Genomic DNA, 18,618 nt, shown 5'->3' with positions numbered 1-18,618 from the left:
AGTAAGTGTTCAAACGTAATACTGCCAATTTAAAAGACTTAGTTATCCGCTTTTCAAGTGACCGAACACGGGAGATATGCATATCTGCGGGAATGTCAGCGTTTCTGATGATGTCGACCATGTCTTCACAGCCTGTTGGCATTTGCTGGTGCAGCTTATCTTATAAATATCCCCACAGAAAGAAATCCTGCGACGTCAAACCCGGCGACCTCTGCCGATCCACTGACCAGTGTAATCACGGTCTAATACCTCCCGTACTTCAAGTGCGTAATGCGCTGGGCAACCGTCATGATGAAACCACATAGACTGTCGAACGTCCAGGGCAACATCCTGCATTAGTACCGGTAGTTCGTGCTACATAAATGTTAGATATTTGCTTCCATTCAACGTGCCGTCGATAAAATACGGACCAATGAGTTTGTTTCTCATGATGCCACACCATATGTTAACCAACCAAGGACGTTGATAGTCAACCTGCCGAAACCAGTGGTGAATTTCTACACTCCAGTAACGCGTGTTATGCCGCTTAACCATGGTTTGTGAATGTAGGCTCGTCGGAGATTTGTACCTCAGCAAAGAGCAACTGGTTCGTTTGCATTTGTTGACGTGCAAAGTCATAAAACAATAACCGGTTATAGAAATCGGCACCATGAAGTTCTTGATGCAGTGATTTGTGATTTGGATGATACTTACGACGACACAGTATTGTGATAATAATACCTACGGACTAGAGTTGGGCAATACGATTCTTTTTCCCGATTCGATTCCTACGATTCAATCTCACATTGCGAATCGATTCCTACGATTCGTTCACGATTCATTCTAGTCTGCGATGGCACGATTCTTACGGAAGGCAAAAGTTCTACATCTTACTCACAGATGGCAGGACATGTCTGAAATTGTCAATGGGGTTAGAATCGAACTGTCATGATAAGATATGCCAGAAATAGTTTATTTATGAGTAAACATGCATATGACGTTACAAGTGTGATTCTCGATTTATATGCCTTAATTGATCAAAGGTCACGTTTGATTTGATTGCCTCTATTGTTTTATTACAGTATGGCAGGAAAGAGGAGTAGATTTTTGCGAAAGGTGGTGCAAAATTACGTGGTATGCCAGTTTGGTTGTGTGGCTTGAACGTATCTAACTACAGATGTCTGTTTTATAGTAACAAAATCTAGCAGTGAGGGAGATGTGGTTTGACTCGTATCATCCTATGTTTTTCTGTGCTAAGACGTCTTTCCAAGTCCACATCATCCTTGTAATTCATAACGCAGCTGACAGCCCTCCCACAAGGCAAATGTAGCTTAACTTCCATTTCTTCTAAATACAAAGCATAGGTATTTTGCTTTTAATTTGTCTGAGAACTTGCCGCTGTCACTACTATTTACGTGAGAAGACGACACCGCCAAGTGTCCGCTTGGTTTTCACGAGTAATATTACGGCCCACGAACTTCGTTTGTTCGTTCCGAGCTTCCTTTGTTCACACGCATCCTCCACTTGACTGCCATCTGGCAGTCGTAATCATTCGGCACGACTCGGCATGATTCGGAAGTTGCCTTCGAAGCATGGAGGGCTTCGAAGCATAGCGTACTAAGAATCGATGAATCGTTGGAACTTGGAATCGTCACGACTCGGAAACACGCAATCGTTCTTACGATTCTTTTGAACGACGATTCGTCCGTATCACGATTCGATTCTTACGATTCTTTATTTAGAGTCGTTCAAATGAACGACTCATTCACGAATCGCCACAACTCTACTACGGACTTAGCTGAATCGCGGTGTAATTGACGCGCGCTTGTCTGTGGATTGTGGTGCATTGCCGCTAGCACACCTCTTTCATTAGCTTCTCCTGTAAGACGTTTGCTTTGTTTCCTTTGCCAGTCTGTACGTTGCCATTAGACATAAAGGCGTTCACAGCCTTATAAAAGAACGAACGAGACCGACCTTTCTCGGGAAAACGCTCGGCACACAAAGCAACAGCAGTCGAAACATTTCTCCTACGGTCTCCGTTGATCAATATCATGTCAAATTTTTTCTTCTGTGATTGGCAACATTCACCATCCACTTGCACGTCTCTCCTCAAAACGATAGGTAGGTGTGCAGGCAATAAAGGCTACCCAAGTATTGTAACGTTTAGAGCCGTCTGCACGTTACATGAGCTCCGGTCGCAATGTACTGCCTCTTGCGATACGTCGTAGTACAAGGCCACGGTGGCGCTTCGAGCAGTTGGCTGTTCGATGTGTAGCAGGAACACAAAGTTGCGAATGGGGTTTTCCAATTAGAAGCTATGAATTACTGACCTGTCATACCCTCATGGCATATGGCATGAAGGTGGTGTCCCATGTGACATTGGCTATTCAAGAGCCACTGAGTAAAGCATGTCTTAAATTATGATTGTGTACTCATTTCTACTCCTCCGATTACAGCGCCATTTGTGGCAAAACGAAGTGCTTCAGGCAAAACGCTAAACGTATGTAAATTTTGCCTTAGAATAGCGGATCGAGTGTGGTATCGTTGGATGTACCCCTTCGAGATAAACAAATCGTAATGATAACTTTTTTCGATCAGATGTGTAGTTTTCGAGATATTTCAATGTCTTCAGTAGAAATGAACGCGGTCCGCAGCGTTGAAATGCGCGTTGTTGCATCGTGTCGGTCATACAAAGGGCGGTCTTGCCGCCGCGGCGAGCACCAATCTGTCTCAAAATACAGATTTGTCGCCGCATTTTTTGCCGTGTTCTCACACCAACGGCGGAGCCAGCAGTGGCAGTAGGCAGATCTGTCGTGGACTCAGTGAAAATCATGCAGACAGAAAAAAATTGTCGAACACGTGAGGAAGTACAGCTTCTTGTACGATACGGGCGATAAAGATTATAAGAACATTTTGAAGAAGGCCGAATCATGGAGGGATATAGCTGTTGAACTGGTTCAAAACGGTAAACATTTTTGCAAAAATTTTAATTCTCACACATGCCGTAAGTTACATAAAAATGAACTATTGTACTAACTGGCAACCAGTTAGTGTATATCGCATCTTAAACCATCTGAAAGATACTACAGCAAATACCTAAACAACCATCCGGTCAAAACAAAGAATACACGTAGAAAATTACGTGTCGCATTCAAATGAAAATTGTCTAGCCATGAGGCATGCTATTTATGATGTCAAAAGGAATTATTTCCAAGCTTGTTTCTTACACTAACAATCGAAGATATTATTCCATGCACTGGTTGTATAATACAATTTAAAGCAATACCTCCTGTATTAACATTTGTAGCAAGTCTGATGCTGTTCCTAGTTACGCACCCGTGGAAATGGGTGGAACGTTTCATTTTATTTTTGACTTGACTTGAATTGACCTCCTCTATGCCAACCAGTACGGATTTCGAAAACATCGATCATATGAAACCTAGCTCGCACTTTTCTCACATGACGTTCTGAAACATAAAGAAAGGCAGTCAGGCAGATGTAGAATTTCTCTATTTATAAAAATCGTTTAACTCAGTAACACACCTACGCTTATTATAAAAAAGTACGGTCGTATTGGATAACTACTGAATTTTGTGACTGGATTGAGGAATTTTTGTTAGCGAGGATGCAGCAAGCTATCTTGGACGGAAAGTCATCAAGAGATGTTGACGTAAATTCGGGTGTACTTCAGCTAGTGTACTGAGACCTTTGCTATTCATGTTGTGTATTTATGAACTTATGGACAATATTAATAGCGGCCTCAGATAATCACGTAATTATCGGTTGCGAATTACTATCTACTATCTAAAATGGTACCCCTCACAAAAGGCGAAAACAAGTCACACTTGGAATCAGCCAAATACTTGTTTCTAATGCTTTGTTCAAATTGAAACGGCTCTGAGCACTATGGGACTTAACTTCTTAGATCATCAGTCCCCTAGAACTTAGAACTACTTAAACCTAACTAACTTAAGGATATCACACACAGCCATGCCCGAGGCAGGATTCGAACCTGCGACTGTAGCGGTCGCGCGGTGCCAGACTGTAGCGCCTAGAACAGCTTGTCCAGACACTCTGGGATGATAATGGCATTGAAACAGAGGATGACATGCGTGAAGCTGAAATACTAAATACCTTTTTCCAATACTGTTTCACAGAGGAAGACCGCACTGCAGTTCCTTCTCTAAATACTCGCACGAACGAAAATATGTCTGACATCGAAATAAGTCTCTAAGGAATAGACAAGCAACTGAATTCACTCAACAGAGGAAAGTCCACTGGACCTACGGGATGCCACTTCGATTCTACACAGAGTACGCGAAAGAACTGGCCCCACTTCTAACAGCCGTGTATCTCAAGTCTCTAGAGGAACGGAAGGTTCCAAATGATTGGAAAAGAGCACAGGTAGTTCCAGTTTTCAAAAAAGGTCGTCGAGCAGATGCGCAAAACTATAGGCCTATATCTCTGACATCGATCTGTTGTAAAATTTTAGAACATGTTTTTTGCTCGCATATCATGTCATTTCAGGATACCCATAATCTACTCTGTAGGAATCAACATGGATTCAGGAAGCAGCGATCGTGTGAGACCCAAGTCGCTTTATTTGTCCATGAGACCCAGAAAATGCTATATACAGGCTCCCAGGTAGATGCCATTTTCCTTGACATCCGGAAGGCGTACGATACAGTTCCGCACTGTCGCCTGATAAAGAAAGCAAGAGCCTACGGAATATCAGACCAGCGGTGTGGCTGGATTGAAGAGTTTTTAGCAAGCAGAACACAGCATGTTGTTCTTAATGGAGAGACGTCTACAGACTTTAAAGTAACCTCTGGCGTGCCGCAGGGGAGTGTTTAGAGACCACAATATACATAAATGACCTAGAAGACAGTGTCGAAACTTCCATGCGGATGATGCTGTAGTATAGAGAGAAGTTGCAGCATTAGAAAATTGCAGCGAAATGCAGGAAGATATGCAACGGATAGGCACTTGGTGCAGGGAATGGCAACTGACCTTTAACATAGACAAATGTAATGTATTGCCAATACATAGAAAGAAGGATCCTTTATTGTATGATTATATGATAGCGGAACAAACACTGGTAGCAGTTACTTCTGTAAATTTTCTGGGAGTATGCGTACGGAACGATTTGAAATGGGATGATCATCTAAAATTAATTGTTGGTAAGGCGGGTGCCAGGTTGAGATTCATTGGGAGAGTCCTTAGAAAATGAAGTCCATCAACAAAGGAGGTGGCTTACAAAACAGTCGTTCGACCTATACTCATGCTCATCAGTGTGGGATCCGTACCAGGTCGGGTTGACAGAGGAGATAGAGAAGATCCAAAGAAGAGCGGCGCATTTCGTTACAGGATTATTTGGTAAGCGTGATAGCGTTACGGAGATGTTTAGCAAATTCAAGTGGCAGACTCTGCAAGAGAGGCGCTCTGCATCGCGGTGTAGCTTGCTGTCCAGGTTTCTAGAGGGTGCGTTTCTGGATGAGGTATCGAATATATTGCTTCTCCCTACTTAAACGAATGTAAAATTAGAGCGATTCGAGCGCGCGCGGAGGCTTTACGGCAGTCGTTCCTCCCGCGAACCATACGCGACTGGAACAGGAAAGGGAGGTAATGCAGTGGAACGTAAGGTGCCCTCCGCCACACACCGTTAGTGGCTTGCGGAGTATAAATGTAGATGTAGATGTAGAACCGCTCGGCCACTACGTCCGGCTCTAATGCTTTGTAGACATATGTAATGAAACGACAACATACGCTCAGTGATGGATCGGCCAGGGCACGTATGAAACTTCGTTTTATTGGGAGAATACTGGGGAAATTCAATGTCTACAAAAGAGATTGCTTACAAATCAGCCGGCCGCTACAGTCCACAACCGCGCGACTGCTATGGTCGCAGGTTCGAATCCTGCCTCTGGTATGGATGTGTGTGGTGCCCTTAGGTTAGTTAGGTTTAAGTAGCTCTAAGTTCTAGGGGACTGATAACCTCAGATGATAAGTCCCAAAGTGCTCAAAGTTTAGAAATCACTCATCTGACCCATCCTAGAATATTGCTCAAGTGTGTGGGATCCATAACAAACAGGACAAACAGTGGATGGTGAAAGTATAGAGAGAACGGCAGAACGAATTATCACAGGTTTGTTTGACCTGCGGGAGAGTGTTACACAGATGTTGAAAGAACTGAACTTGCAGATTCTTGAAGATACACGTAAACTGGACCGATAAATCCTGCTTACAAAGTATGAAGAAATGGCTTTAAATGACGACTCTAGTAATATACTGCAACCGCCTACGTATCGCTCCCATGTGAATGGTGTGGACAAGGTCAGACTAATTACACCTCACACAGGGGCATATAAATAGTAATTTTTCCCGCACTCCGTACGTGAATGGAACGGGAAAAATTCCTTACAGCTCGTACAATAGAGCATAACCACTGCCACGCACTTTACAGCGGTTTGCCGAGTATATACACTAAAAAGCAAAAGACACTGATTCACTGCCTAATATCGTGTAGGGCCCCCGCGGGCTCGCAGATGTGCAGCAACACGACGTGGCGCGAAATCGACTAATGTCTGAAGTAGAGCTGGAGGGAAGTGACGCCATTAATCCTGCAGGGTACTCCGTAAGAGTACGAGGGGATGGAGCTCTCTTCAGAACAACACGTTGCAAGACTTCCCAGATTTTCTCAATAATGTTCATGTCTGGGAAGTGTGGTAGCCAGCGGAAGTGTTGAAACTCAGAAGAGTTTTCCTGTTGCCACTCCGTTGCAATTCTGGACGTGTGGGGTGTCGCATTGTCCTGTGGAAATGCACGATGGACCTGAATGGATGCGGGTGATCAGACAGGATGATTACGTACGTGTCAGCTGTCAGGCGTATCTAGACGTATAAGGGACATGTCAGTCCAACTGCATGCGATCCACACCATTACAAAGCGTCCACCACCTTGAACAGTCCCCTCCTGACGTGCAGGGTCCATGTATTCGTGAGGTTGTCTCTATACCCGAACACGTCCATCCGTTAAACACAGTTTGAAAGGAGGTTTATCCGACCAGGCAGCATGTTTCCAGTCATCAACAGTACAATGTCGGTGTTGACGAGCCCAAGTGTGGCGTGAACATATGTACAGTGCAGTCATCAAGAGTACACGGACGGGCCTTCGGCTCCGGAAGCCCATATCGACGATGTTTCGATGAATGGTTCGCACGCTTCTGTCACGTTGAACGATTCTCTTCAGTCGTCGTTGGTCCCGTTCTTGCATGATCTTTTTCCGGTCGCAGCTATGTCGGAGACTTGATGTTTTTCCGGATTCCTGAAATTCACGGCACACTCGTGAAACGGTCCTACGGGTAAAATCCCCATTTCATTGCTTTCTCGGAGATGCTTTGTCGCATCGCAACTATAAAAGCACGTTCAGACTCAATTAAATCTTGGTACCTTCCATTGTAGCAGCAGTAACCGACCTAATAACTGCGCCAGACACTTGTTTTCTTATATAGGCGTTCCCGACGGCAGAACGTTTTTTTCTTTTTCGCCTGTTTAGATATCCCTGTATTTGAATACGCACACCTGTACCAATTTCTTTGGCAATTCAGTGTATGTAGATGTAGGATTACGTGCAGATGCATAAAAATTGAAATTAGATCTAGGGTACAGTTTCGCAGATGTGTCGCTTGGTTTTCTTTCCTTTAAAGGCATTCATTTATTCAAATGTAGTACTGTAGTAGTCTACGAAGTACCCCTTACTGAGAATACAACATAGCTAGCTCTGCAGGTAACTGCGTTATGAGATACTGCAGAGAATGTCTCTGTGGCTACGACTGGCTCAGCTTGATACGTGTTGACACAGTGCAGATAATTTGTTATGTAGTTATGCAAAATATTCCATATTTTAAGGTAAACTCACTTTACTGTCTTGAAGACGGTAGAATGATCTACCTGAAGTAAAAATGCGACTGTGCGGCTTCAGAGGATTTTGACTGTTCTTGCTTTAGTGTTACGGCTAATTTCAAGTCTGGTATTATTGGATACTAATTTGTATTTCATGAATTCTTCCCGAAAGCTTCTTTGACCGGATGAAGGAAATAGGTGAATTGACAGATATTTAACCTGAAGAATCCACAGAACTTTGACTTCGTTTAATAAATGGCTATTGATGAGGGTCATAAACGAAACGTTTGTGAATCCTTGTCTTAACGATAGTACATGTTTCAACATTTCTGTTATGCAACTGTAGGAGGAGAATGTTGAGCCTTGGCGACTGGCGCTAGCTATGCTCCACTTGCGTTGCTGATATCGACACTGGGCCGGTGTTATACACTCCTGGAAATGGAAAAAAGAACACGTTGACACCAGTGTGTCAGACCCACCATACTTGCTCCGGACACTGCGAGAGGGCTGTACAAGCAATGATCACACGCACGGCACAGCGGACACACCAGGAACCGCGGTGTTGGCCGTCGAATGGCGCTAGCTGCGCAGCATTTGTGCACCGCCGCCGTCAGTGTCAGCCAGTTTGCCGTGGCATACGGAGCTCCATCGCAGTCTTTAACACTGGTAGCATGCCGCGACAGCGTGGACGTGAACCGTATGTGCAGTTGACGGACTTTGAGCGAGGGCGTATAGTGGGCATGCGGGAGGCCGGGTGGACGTACCGCCGAATTGCTCAACACGTGGGGCGTGAGGTCTCCACAGTACATCGATGTTGTCGCCAGTGGTCGGCGGAAGGTGCACGTGCCCGTCGACCTGGGACCGGACCGCAGCGACGCACGGATGCACGCCAAGACCGTAGGATACTACGCAGTGCCGTAGGGGACCGCACCGCCATTTCCCAGCAAATTAGGGACACTGTTGCTCCTGGGGTATCGGCGAGGACCATTCGCAACCGTCTCCATGAAGCTGGGCTACGGTCCCGCACACCGTTAGGCCGTCTTCCGCTCACGCCCCAACATCGTGCAGCCCGCCTCCAGTGGTGTCGCGACAGGCGTGAATGGAGGGACGAATGGAGACGTGTCGTCTTCAGCGATGAGAGTCGCTTCTGCCTTGGTGCCAATGATGGTCGTATGCGTGTTTGGCGCCGTGCAGGTGAGCGCCACAATCAGGACTGCATACGACCGAGGCACACAGGGCCAACACCCGGCATCATGGTGTGGGGAGCGATCTCCTACACTGGCCGTACACCACTGGTGATCGTCGAGGGGACACTGAATAGTGCACGGTACATCCAAACCGTCATCGAACCCATCGTTCTACCATTCCTAGACCGGCAAGGGAACTTGCTGTTCCAACAGGACAATGCACGTCCGCATGTATCCCGTGCCACCCAACGTGCTCTAGAAGGTGTAAGTCAACTACCCTGGCCAGCAAGATCTCCGGATCTGTCCCCCATTGAGCATGTTTGGGACTGGATGAAGCGTCGTCTCACGCGGTCTGCACGTCCAGCACGAACGCTGGTCCAACTGAGGCGCCAGGTGGAAATGGCATGGCAAGCCGTTCCACAGGACTACATCCAGCATCTCTACGATCGTCTCCATGGGAGAATAGCAGCCTGCATTGCTGCGAAAGGTGGATATACACTGTACTAGTGCCGACATTGTGCATGCTCTGTTGCCTGTGTCTATGTGCCTGTGGTTCTGTCAGTGTGATCATGTGATGTATCTGACCCCAGGAATGTGTCAATAAAGTTTCCCCTTCCTGGGACAATGAATTCACGGTGTTCTTATTTCAATTTCCAGGAGTGTATCTCTGACTGTTCCGCCTTTGGCTGTCTGGCTTGACGTGTGGCCGAGCTCTCTCGCTGGTCAGCTTTCAACGGGGCAACATGTTTTGAAGGCAGAACCTGGTCTCTATCTGCTGTGCCTGGGCCTCGCTGTCCTCGCCGTTTTGCCGCGCGCCAGGTGTACAGTGCTGATCAGTCGACGCGTTTGCGTGCGAAACGGTGGCGGGTCCGTCATCTCATGCTGGACATCTTCTCATTGCGTAACTGGAAGCAGAGCTAATAAAGAGGGCGGGGGGGGCCTTAGCGTTGAAGGACAAAGCTTGTGATAATAGTGTCTGGTAAGTTGGCTAAATCGTTTTACTGTTTCAGGAAGTTGCCCAGCATGAGTGGACGGACCTGCCCAGGAATTTCATAATTGCGCCGCGAGCATTTAATTTACTAGCTACGCGTGCGCGATTTGCCCCTGGAGGGCAATGTTGACGAGTTGGCGGCGTAGCTCCGGGCGGGTTGGCGGATACTCCGGTCTCCCTTCCTGCTGACTACCTTGCTGACGTGGGTGAGTGGCTTGCACGCATTAAAGTGTCGGTGGACGACATTGGCCGTACACTCGACTTTTTAAGATCATCTCAAGTTACGCAGAGGCGAATTTGCCTCTTGCAGGCTCATCTAAATCACTATAATAATTACTTTTGAATACATTATGGGAATGACAGCGTTCAATGTGACACAAATATTTACTATTAAAAAGAGTCTTGATCGCGATTTATTTATTAATGTGACCGGTTTCGACCACGACTGTGGTCACCTTCAGATCACTGAGTAGGGACCTCTTTTTGCTGGAGAATCACTACTGCAGTTGTGATTCTCCAGCAGAAAGAGGTCCCTACTCAATGGTCTGAAGATGACCACAGTTTTGGTCGAAACCGGTCACCTTAATAAATAAATCGTGATCAAGACTCTTTTTAATAGTATAAACTATAATAACTGTTTAACGGTTTTATCGACTGTTCATCTCAGTGACGCAATTTAGGAACTAGGAACTTCGAAACCAAATTGTTTGTCACGTTCGCGATTTGTAAGCTTCTACCGTCGCGCTTGTTTTGGGCGACGGAGGTTTCGGAGACGAGCCCATTGTACAGAGTAAACATAAAGGTGTGGGAATGCAATGGAACAACGTTTGTTCTGATTAGTTTTTGAAATTGCCGAATCCTATTGAATAATTGTTTGAAGGGATTTCAGATTTACATATTGAAACCTTATGAATTGCTGTGGTTGTTAGTCCGGTTGCAAGTTCATGTTGATGCACTGGGGGTGGAAAATTACGTAATTTTGTCTTTGATGTTTCCAACGGCTCGAGGGTGCTTTGGTAAGATCTTACCGGAGGAGTTGCAGAGTCGAGGAACATTGGTTGAAACTTTTAGGAAGAAAGCTCTCGCTTCGCATATCTTTACAGTTGGAACGTGATTTCTATTAGAGATGATGAAACGCTACCCCAGTATTTGGATCGAGTGCGTACTGTAGTTGTTGCTCTTGACATGGTATCAGAAATAGATAATATTGAACACCTGCTTGAGGGGATGCGTCCTCAAGATCGTTCGTGCTTAACTTTTGTCCAACTTCATTGGCACAGTTCCAGCAGCTAATTGATTACGTAGAAAAGGTCTCCCTAGTTGATGATCAACGTCCGCAATGCCAAAATTAAACGACCTTGCGTGGTAACTTCTAGTGGTGATAGAGAAAGGGGGTGTTATTGTCCTCGCGTGTTACGATGTTATCGTTGCCAAGCTACCGATCACTTAGTGAGGCAGTGTCCCGCGTCCAGGACCCCTAGGCCGAATCGCTGGCACCAGAGGCGAGGTAAGGGTAGCAAAGATCGTATATGGCCTTTGAATTGTAAGGCGTTGAAGGGTGTGAGTCGTTCTTCCTTGCTATATGTTTGTGCTCGGATTGGAGATTAACCGGTTGTGCTCTAGTTGATTCCGCTAGTTCGGTATCTCTAATTGACCGAACGTGGTATCTAGAATTCCGACATCTGTGTAAATTTTCCTTGCCACTCCCTCCTGCGGAAAGATATCGGGTTGCAGACGTCCGTGAGTTGCCTTTGGCAGGGGAGGTGCGGGATTATTTGCACATTAATGGGTTTACCCGGCCACATAACTTTAACATTGCTAGTAATTTGAAGATTCCCGTGATGTTGGGATGCGACTTTGCCCGACGTACCGGGTTGGATATTAATTATGCGGCCGGTGTTTCCCATTTTAAATTTGCTCCTGATTCTGTCAAGTCGCTTTGTTTGTGTAATCAGTCAAGGAGGACCAGTGTCGACTATTTGGGTAATGTGCAGGTGGAGATGGGTCATCTTTCCACCGAGCAAGTGCGGGGTTTGAGACAGGTCCTTGAGCGGTACCCAGAGGTGTTGTCCGAGCGGTTAGGCGAGACGAAGCTGTTGGGATACGAGATAATCTTGACTGACAGTTTTCCTGTCCGCCAGGCGCCGTATAGATTATCACCTCCGAAGATTGGGATATTAAAGCAAAAAATCAATAAAATGCTTCAGTAAGGGGTAATTAGACCATCTACCTCGCGTATTTTGAACTCGTTTTCTTGGTCCCGAAAGAAGAAGGCAAAGATTTTCGTTTTGTTGTAGACTACCGTCGTCCTAACAAGAACGTAGTCCTGTAATCTGTGCCACTTCCAGATTTACACAATTGTTTCACCTAGTTTTCTAACGCAACCGTGTTTACCATCCTCAATTTAAACTAAACGTATTACAAGATTCCCTTATCGGAAGTGTCGAAGCCGGTCACAGCATTTTGCACCGACTGGAACCTTTTAGAATTCAATCGAGTTCCATTTGGTTTGGCCACGGGTGCAACTGTATTATTTCGTTTACTAGATGGGCGATTTGAAAATTGTCTGATTGTATAGTTACCTTGACGGTGTAGTGGTTTATTGTCGATCCCTAGAGGATTACGTAGATCATCTTAACCAAGTTTTAGCCCGCTTACGTTCGGCAGGGCTGACCATCAAATTCTCGAAGATCACATTTTGTAGGTCGCAGATTTCGTTTTTGGGACACTTGGTCTCGGTTAAGGGGTCAGCATTGATCAGGGAGGAACTAAGGTTTTGCGCGAGTTCCCCCCCCCCTTCACGAAATAAGAAGGAAATTGCCCGTTTTGTGGGAATGGCGAATTTCTTTCGCAAGTTCATACCGAATTTTGCCCGATTAGCTGCTCCCCTCAACGACCGTCGTAAGAAGGATAGGGAGTTCGTTTGGGTGAGGCCCAGCAAACTGCCTTTCAAGAAATTAAGGCTGCCATTTCTAGTCCAACCTAACTGGTTGTACCGAACTTCTATAAGAACTGGGTCGTACAAACTGACACTTCCCGTGCGGGTGTTGCATCAACCTTATTCCAGGAGGAGGGAGAAAGGAGGCGCTTAGCCTACGCGTCACGCCGTTTATCTGCTCGCGAGTCTAATTATTCTGTTTATGAACTGGAGGCCCTGGCAGTTATATTTACTTTAGAGAAGTTCAACTTATACCTTGAGCATAAGTACTTTTTCCTGGAGACAGATAATCAGGCTTTGAGCTTGGTCCTGGCTAAGCCACGAAAAACCAGTCGAACTGTTGGTCTGTGCGTATTCCAGCATTTCGTTTTGACGACAAACATATTAAGGGTTCCGATAACGAGGTCGCTGACGCGTTACGTCGTATGTTTACTGAGGAGCCCTCTGAGGCCTAAAGAACTGAACCGCAGTCTGTGGTGGGAGATATATTGTCGGATATTCCGGACCTATTTTGCGACTTGCAGGAAAAGCAGTCGGAGGACCCTGTCAGGTGACCGGTGAGGGAGAAGTTAATGGTAGGGGAGCTTTCTCTGGGTTATTGTCTTAGTCGTGGTGTCCTTTGCAAGCAGGTGGGCAAGGACCACCAGTTGAAGATTTGCTTGCCCAAGAGTTTGGTACCTATGATATTTAAGTACTTCCATGAGTCTGTAGTTGGTGGCCATTTAGGCCTCTATAAGACCTTAGCATAGGTACGTGAAAGTTTTGTTTGGCCCTCACTGTATCGCGACGTGCGTCGTTTGGTTGCAAATTGTTTTGCATGTAAAAAGGCTAAACCCAACTCGAGCGCTCCTCATGGGCTGTTACAATCTGAAAGGGAACATTACCCTTCCTATAGTGTCTTTATTGATTAAATCGGACAGTTGCCGCGCACTAGAAAGGGCAACAAATATGTATTGGTTGTAGTTGATGCCTTCTCTCTCTTTGTATGGTTGCTACCAACTCCTGGGGTTACGGCTGATATTACCACTCACCAGTTGACTAGAATAAATTCATAGGTTGGACCACCTAAATCCTTGGTGAGTGACAATACCCCGGCCTTCTTATCGAAGACCTTTAAGGTCTTTTGTTCCAACCACGTGATCGAACATAACACCACCACTCCACATTATCCGAAGGCGCCCTTTGCGGAGAGGGTCAACCGAAATTTAAAGGCGGCCTTGACTATATATCATTCTAAGTCATCTAGTAGATGGCTTAATCAAGCATTTAATTCCGCGAGACATGGGCCACTGGTGTCGCACCCAATGCGTTAATGTTCACGTATTCTGTTAAATCTCCTCTCTTGAACTTATGGAGTATCAGTGATTTGTTGCCGGCATCGATCACTCCTGAAGGTTTGAGAGAAAATTTGCAGCGGGCTAGGAATAATATATATTTATCGCACAGTCCGCAGGCGAAGAGGTACAATAAAGGGCGAAAACCCTTTTCGGGAAAAATTGGTGATTTGGTATTTGTTCACAATTTGGCCGCTCCCGTGGGTCACGATGTAAAGGAAAAGCTTAAGCCGACATATCGTGGGTTGTGCAGAATCTGTAAAATTCTTAGTCCAGTGAATTTCCAGGTAAAGGAGCTTAGCTCGGATAGAGTTTCCAGAGACACTTGAGCCAGGTTAAGTTGGCGTGAGAGAATTTTTTTTTTCTTGGCGTTAGTCCCTCTGGCGGGTGATTCTCGAATAGCAGGACAAGGTTGAGCCGTGGCGACTGGTGCTTGTTCCAGTAGCGCCGCTGATATCGACACTCGACTGGTCTTACATCTCTGACTGTTCCGCCTTCGGTTGTCCGGCTTGGTGTGTGGCAGAACTCTCTCAGTGGTCGGCGTTCAACAAGACAACATGTTTTGAAGTCAGGCCTCGTCTCTATCCGCTGTGCCTGGGCTCCGCCGTCCTTGCAGTGTGCTGCGCGCCTGGTGTACGGTGTTGATTACTCGACGCGTTTGCGTGCGAAACGGTGGCGGGTCCATCATCTCAGGCTGGACATCTTCTCATCGCGTGACTGGAAGCATTAAGTTACGTATGATTCATATGCTGCTGTTAACGTGTAAAGACTTATGAAACTTATGGTGGCATGTTGTTTTGCCGGTGATCGGCTAAGGACGGTTCTGAATAAGACAGTGTTATACTGAACTTATGAAGTCTAAGTCTTCCAAGTGTTGTTTAATGCATGTTTTAAAGGTTTCTTGCTGTGTTAATTTGATGGAATATGTTAATTAGTGTGCGTTCCTCCCAGTTTTATTTTTAGGCTTTCTTTTAATATGAAAGGCAAAGCTTTGTAAGTCAGTGTAATTTTAATTTTTCATTTATTTGGTAAATGTCTCAGTTTGGTTGTCAGTTATGTCACAGATAGTCATGTAAATAGTAAGCCTTGCATGGCCTTCAAAAAGCTGACTCTGCCGCGTGAATTATTTGTTATTGCAGAAATGGTCTGATATGTGGGGCAGATGGGGTTCGTCGCTTTGGCGGGCAGGCTGAGATCGTGTGTGTAGACGGCATGTTTTCTGCCCTGGCTTGCAGCGTGATCATCTTCGAAATTGCTTGGCGGTTACTCGCTACTCGTTTGTTCCGAGTAAGACCGCGTGTAAGCCGTGATCCCATCTATTAGTTAAGTAACCGGCCTGTCCGCCGGGACGGACGAGATCTTTTAATAAGTAACTCAAAGTGAATCATTAGTGTTGTGCAAATTTTCGTTACGTAAGTAGTGAACTTAACAGTGGGCTTATGGTGTTGACTCTCTGTGATCCTTTTGCAATCAGATCTAATTATTATCTTTCAAATACTCTTTGTTATATTAATTCATGGCAGATGTTTAAAGTCAGTTGTATATTCTCTTAAGTGGACAAAGATCTGAGTTAAATTTCATGTCGTTAATCCTATTTTGTAACTCCGTAATAATGAAATTTGTTCTGTAGTGGAAATTAAAATTATGTGCCAATTACAGGTTTCTCCATCAGCAAAGATCCGTAGCGTCCTATCTCCTTTGAGTAGCTGTGGTTAAATTGCCATTTTGATTACATATGTTGATGGTGTTGGGACAGCAACCAGCCACAAATTTACTTTCAGTTCCTTTATTCAAAGGCTACCGTTACCGGTTTCGAATCGGTGTGATTCATCCTCAGACTGTTTACATGCTTTCTTTATGACATTTGGTGTGTTTTTTACAGATTAATTGTCCTAAAATATAAATAATACATAATGATAAACACGCCACGCACAGATGGTTGCGTTACACATTTTCGTTGCATGTGACTTACGTGAAACGTCGGTTTCTAGTGTTTGTTTTCATAAAACTCGTCCAGCAGATCTAAATGCATTCCCACTGCATTGTTATTGTTGCACACGTAAATTGTTCTCACTGAACACTTAAGATTTGTCACTGAGATGATTTCTACCACGCACCACATGCTTTGATACATACAAAGAGCTCACAAACATATGAGTATCACAGATGCTATGATCGTAACATGTGACGATGATGTTCTACGTTTGGAAAGGATCATATATTCATTTACACAACAGTAGTGCCTTTTACACTAGTACAGAGACATTGAATTTTTTCGTGTGTTTTGATATTGCTAAAATAATTATAAAGTTTTCTATAGAACTGTATAGGTAAAATAGTATATTATTTAATTATATTTAGCATCATGAGAATTATAGTAACATATAAATTTGCTACTTGATCTGCAGATAGGTGTACTAAAATTATTTGCTTTGGAGCCTCGAATAGCCTTTGAATAAAGGAACTGAAAGTAAATTTTTGGCTGGTTGCTGTCCCAACACCATCAACATTTGTCTTCGAACAACAACCACGGTCTCCGTCATGTCATAATATGACAAAATTGCAATTTTGATTTTTCTAGCACGTAACTTGAGCCGTCACACAGCTCATATATCTTCTTCTTCGGTAGTATGCACAAGAATAATTCGAGATCGCTAATTTGAAAAAGGTGCTTGTATTTTCACGAAATTTTCTCGACTGAGCTGCAGATTACGGTATTTGGCCGCGGCGGCGCACTCAGGCAGCGCGTTCGGCGCCAGCGCACACAAATAAAGTACTTCGATCTTCTACACTATACTGAGCTATGGCTTTCTTTCCAACTTTAAAACAATTTCGATATATTAGCTACATTTAGTTTACAGCAACATATTATCTAAAACGAAAGAAACGTAAAGTAGCAAGCGACCTCATTTTTCGTTGCAATCCCTTCAAAATTTATGCTTCACACTACTTGTAAATTGCGTATCACAGTAACTATGAGAACATCGACAAAATAAATAATTGATCATCAAGCTATAATGTGAAACTGTAACACATGCAAATGTCAGTTTTTTGTAGCAATTAGTTTCTTCAGAATCGAATGAGAGGTATTTCATAGTGAAGAAAACGCACAATACCAAAAGAAGTAGGTTTTAATGTTTTAAAGGAATCTCTACCAGAAAACTAATTACAGGAGTGGACGTAGTTTTTCTTAATTTACATACAGTATTTTCTACAGCAATAAATTCGGAAAACTAGTTTCCCTCGTGCACCGCTGTCAGCATCAGCCGCTCTGTGGGGACCGCTTCCTGTGTGGCGTCCCTCGTCTCTGAAAGACGCCGCCAACCGCCGCTGCGTGAACCGCACCGCCAGACGGGTTTCTGTCTGGCAAGGCCTTTACGAAGGGATGCTTCGAAATTCCCACGCTAAGGGGATGAAATAGGGATAAAGGTTGTTTTTTAAAAATATCGTTATTAAGGCAATTCTGAAGCGAGACCTACGACAATTGGTATTTGGTAACTGGGTCAGAAATAAAGAAACGTATGTTTCAGTTTTCCTGGAAATTTAACACTATTGGATATAACAGTGGGTGAAAGCTTTTTTCGAAAATATATCATTATTAAAGAACTACTAAAGTATTATAAAGCCACGTCTATGAACATAGGTAGTTGACTTCTCAGTGTTTTTGGAAACTGAATCCCGAAGGGGATGAAATAGTGTATCAGTTTTTTAATGAACATATTTGATTACGTAAGCATTTCTCAAATTACACCTGTGAAAATTTAAATTCGGCTTCTCAGTTTAAAAAAAATACCTGTTTCAGTGGTTTTGGAAATTCAGCCCCTCAGGGGTGACATGGGGAGTGAAAAGTTTCACGAAAATATTTCATTGCGCAAGCATTTTTAAAGCTAAAACTTTGAAAATTGATGTTTGGCTTCTCAGTTAAAGATGAAGATATATATGTGTTTCGCTGTTTTTGGAAATTCAACCCATAATGGAGTGAAATAAGGTCGAACTGATTCACTGACTCATCATCGCCCAGCCGAAACCGCTAAGAATATAAACTTTAAGTTCGGAGACGGTGTGGATCTTATATTGTAGGTGTCTTTGAACAGGAGTTTCTTCTAAATTCCACTCTTAAGGGGGTGAGATATGAGATGAAAGGCTTTTTGAAAGTCGCTATTAAGGGAATTTTGAAGCTATAACTACGAAGAGTGTTATCTGGTTTCTCAGAAAATTTTTGGAAATTCAAAGACAAGTGTTTAAAAGGGTGGGAGAAAGATATTTGTTTTGAAAATAAAGAATTACT

Source organism: Schistocerca cancellata, chromosome 1 (assembly GCF_023864275.1).
Source record: "Schistocerca cancellata isolate TAMUIC-IGC-003103 chromosome 1, iqSchCanc2.1, whole genome shotgun sequence".
NCBI classification, from domain to species: domain Eukaryota; kingdom Metazoa; phylum Arthropoda; class Insecta; order Orthoptera; family Acrididae; genus Schistocerca; species Schistocerca cancellata.
Note: the sequence above shows the minus strand (reverse complement) of the source record.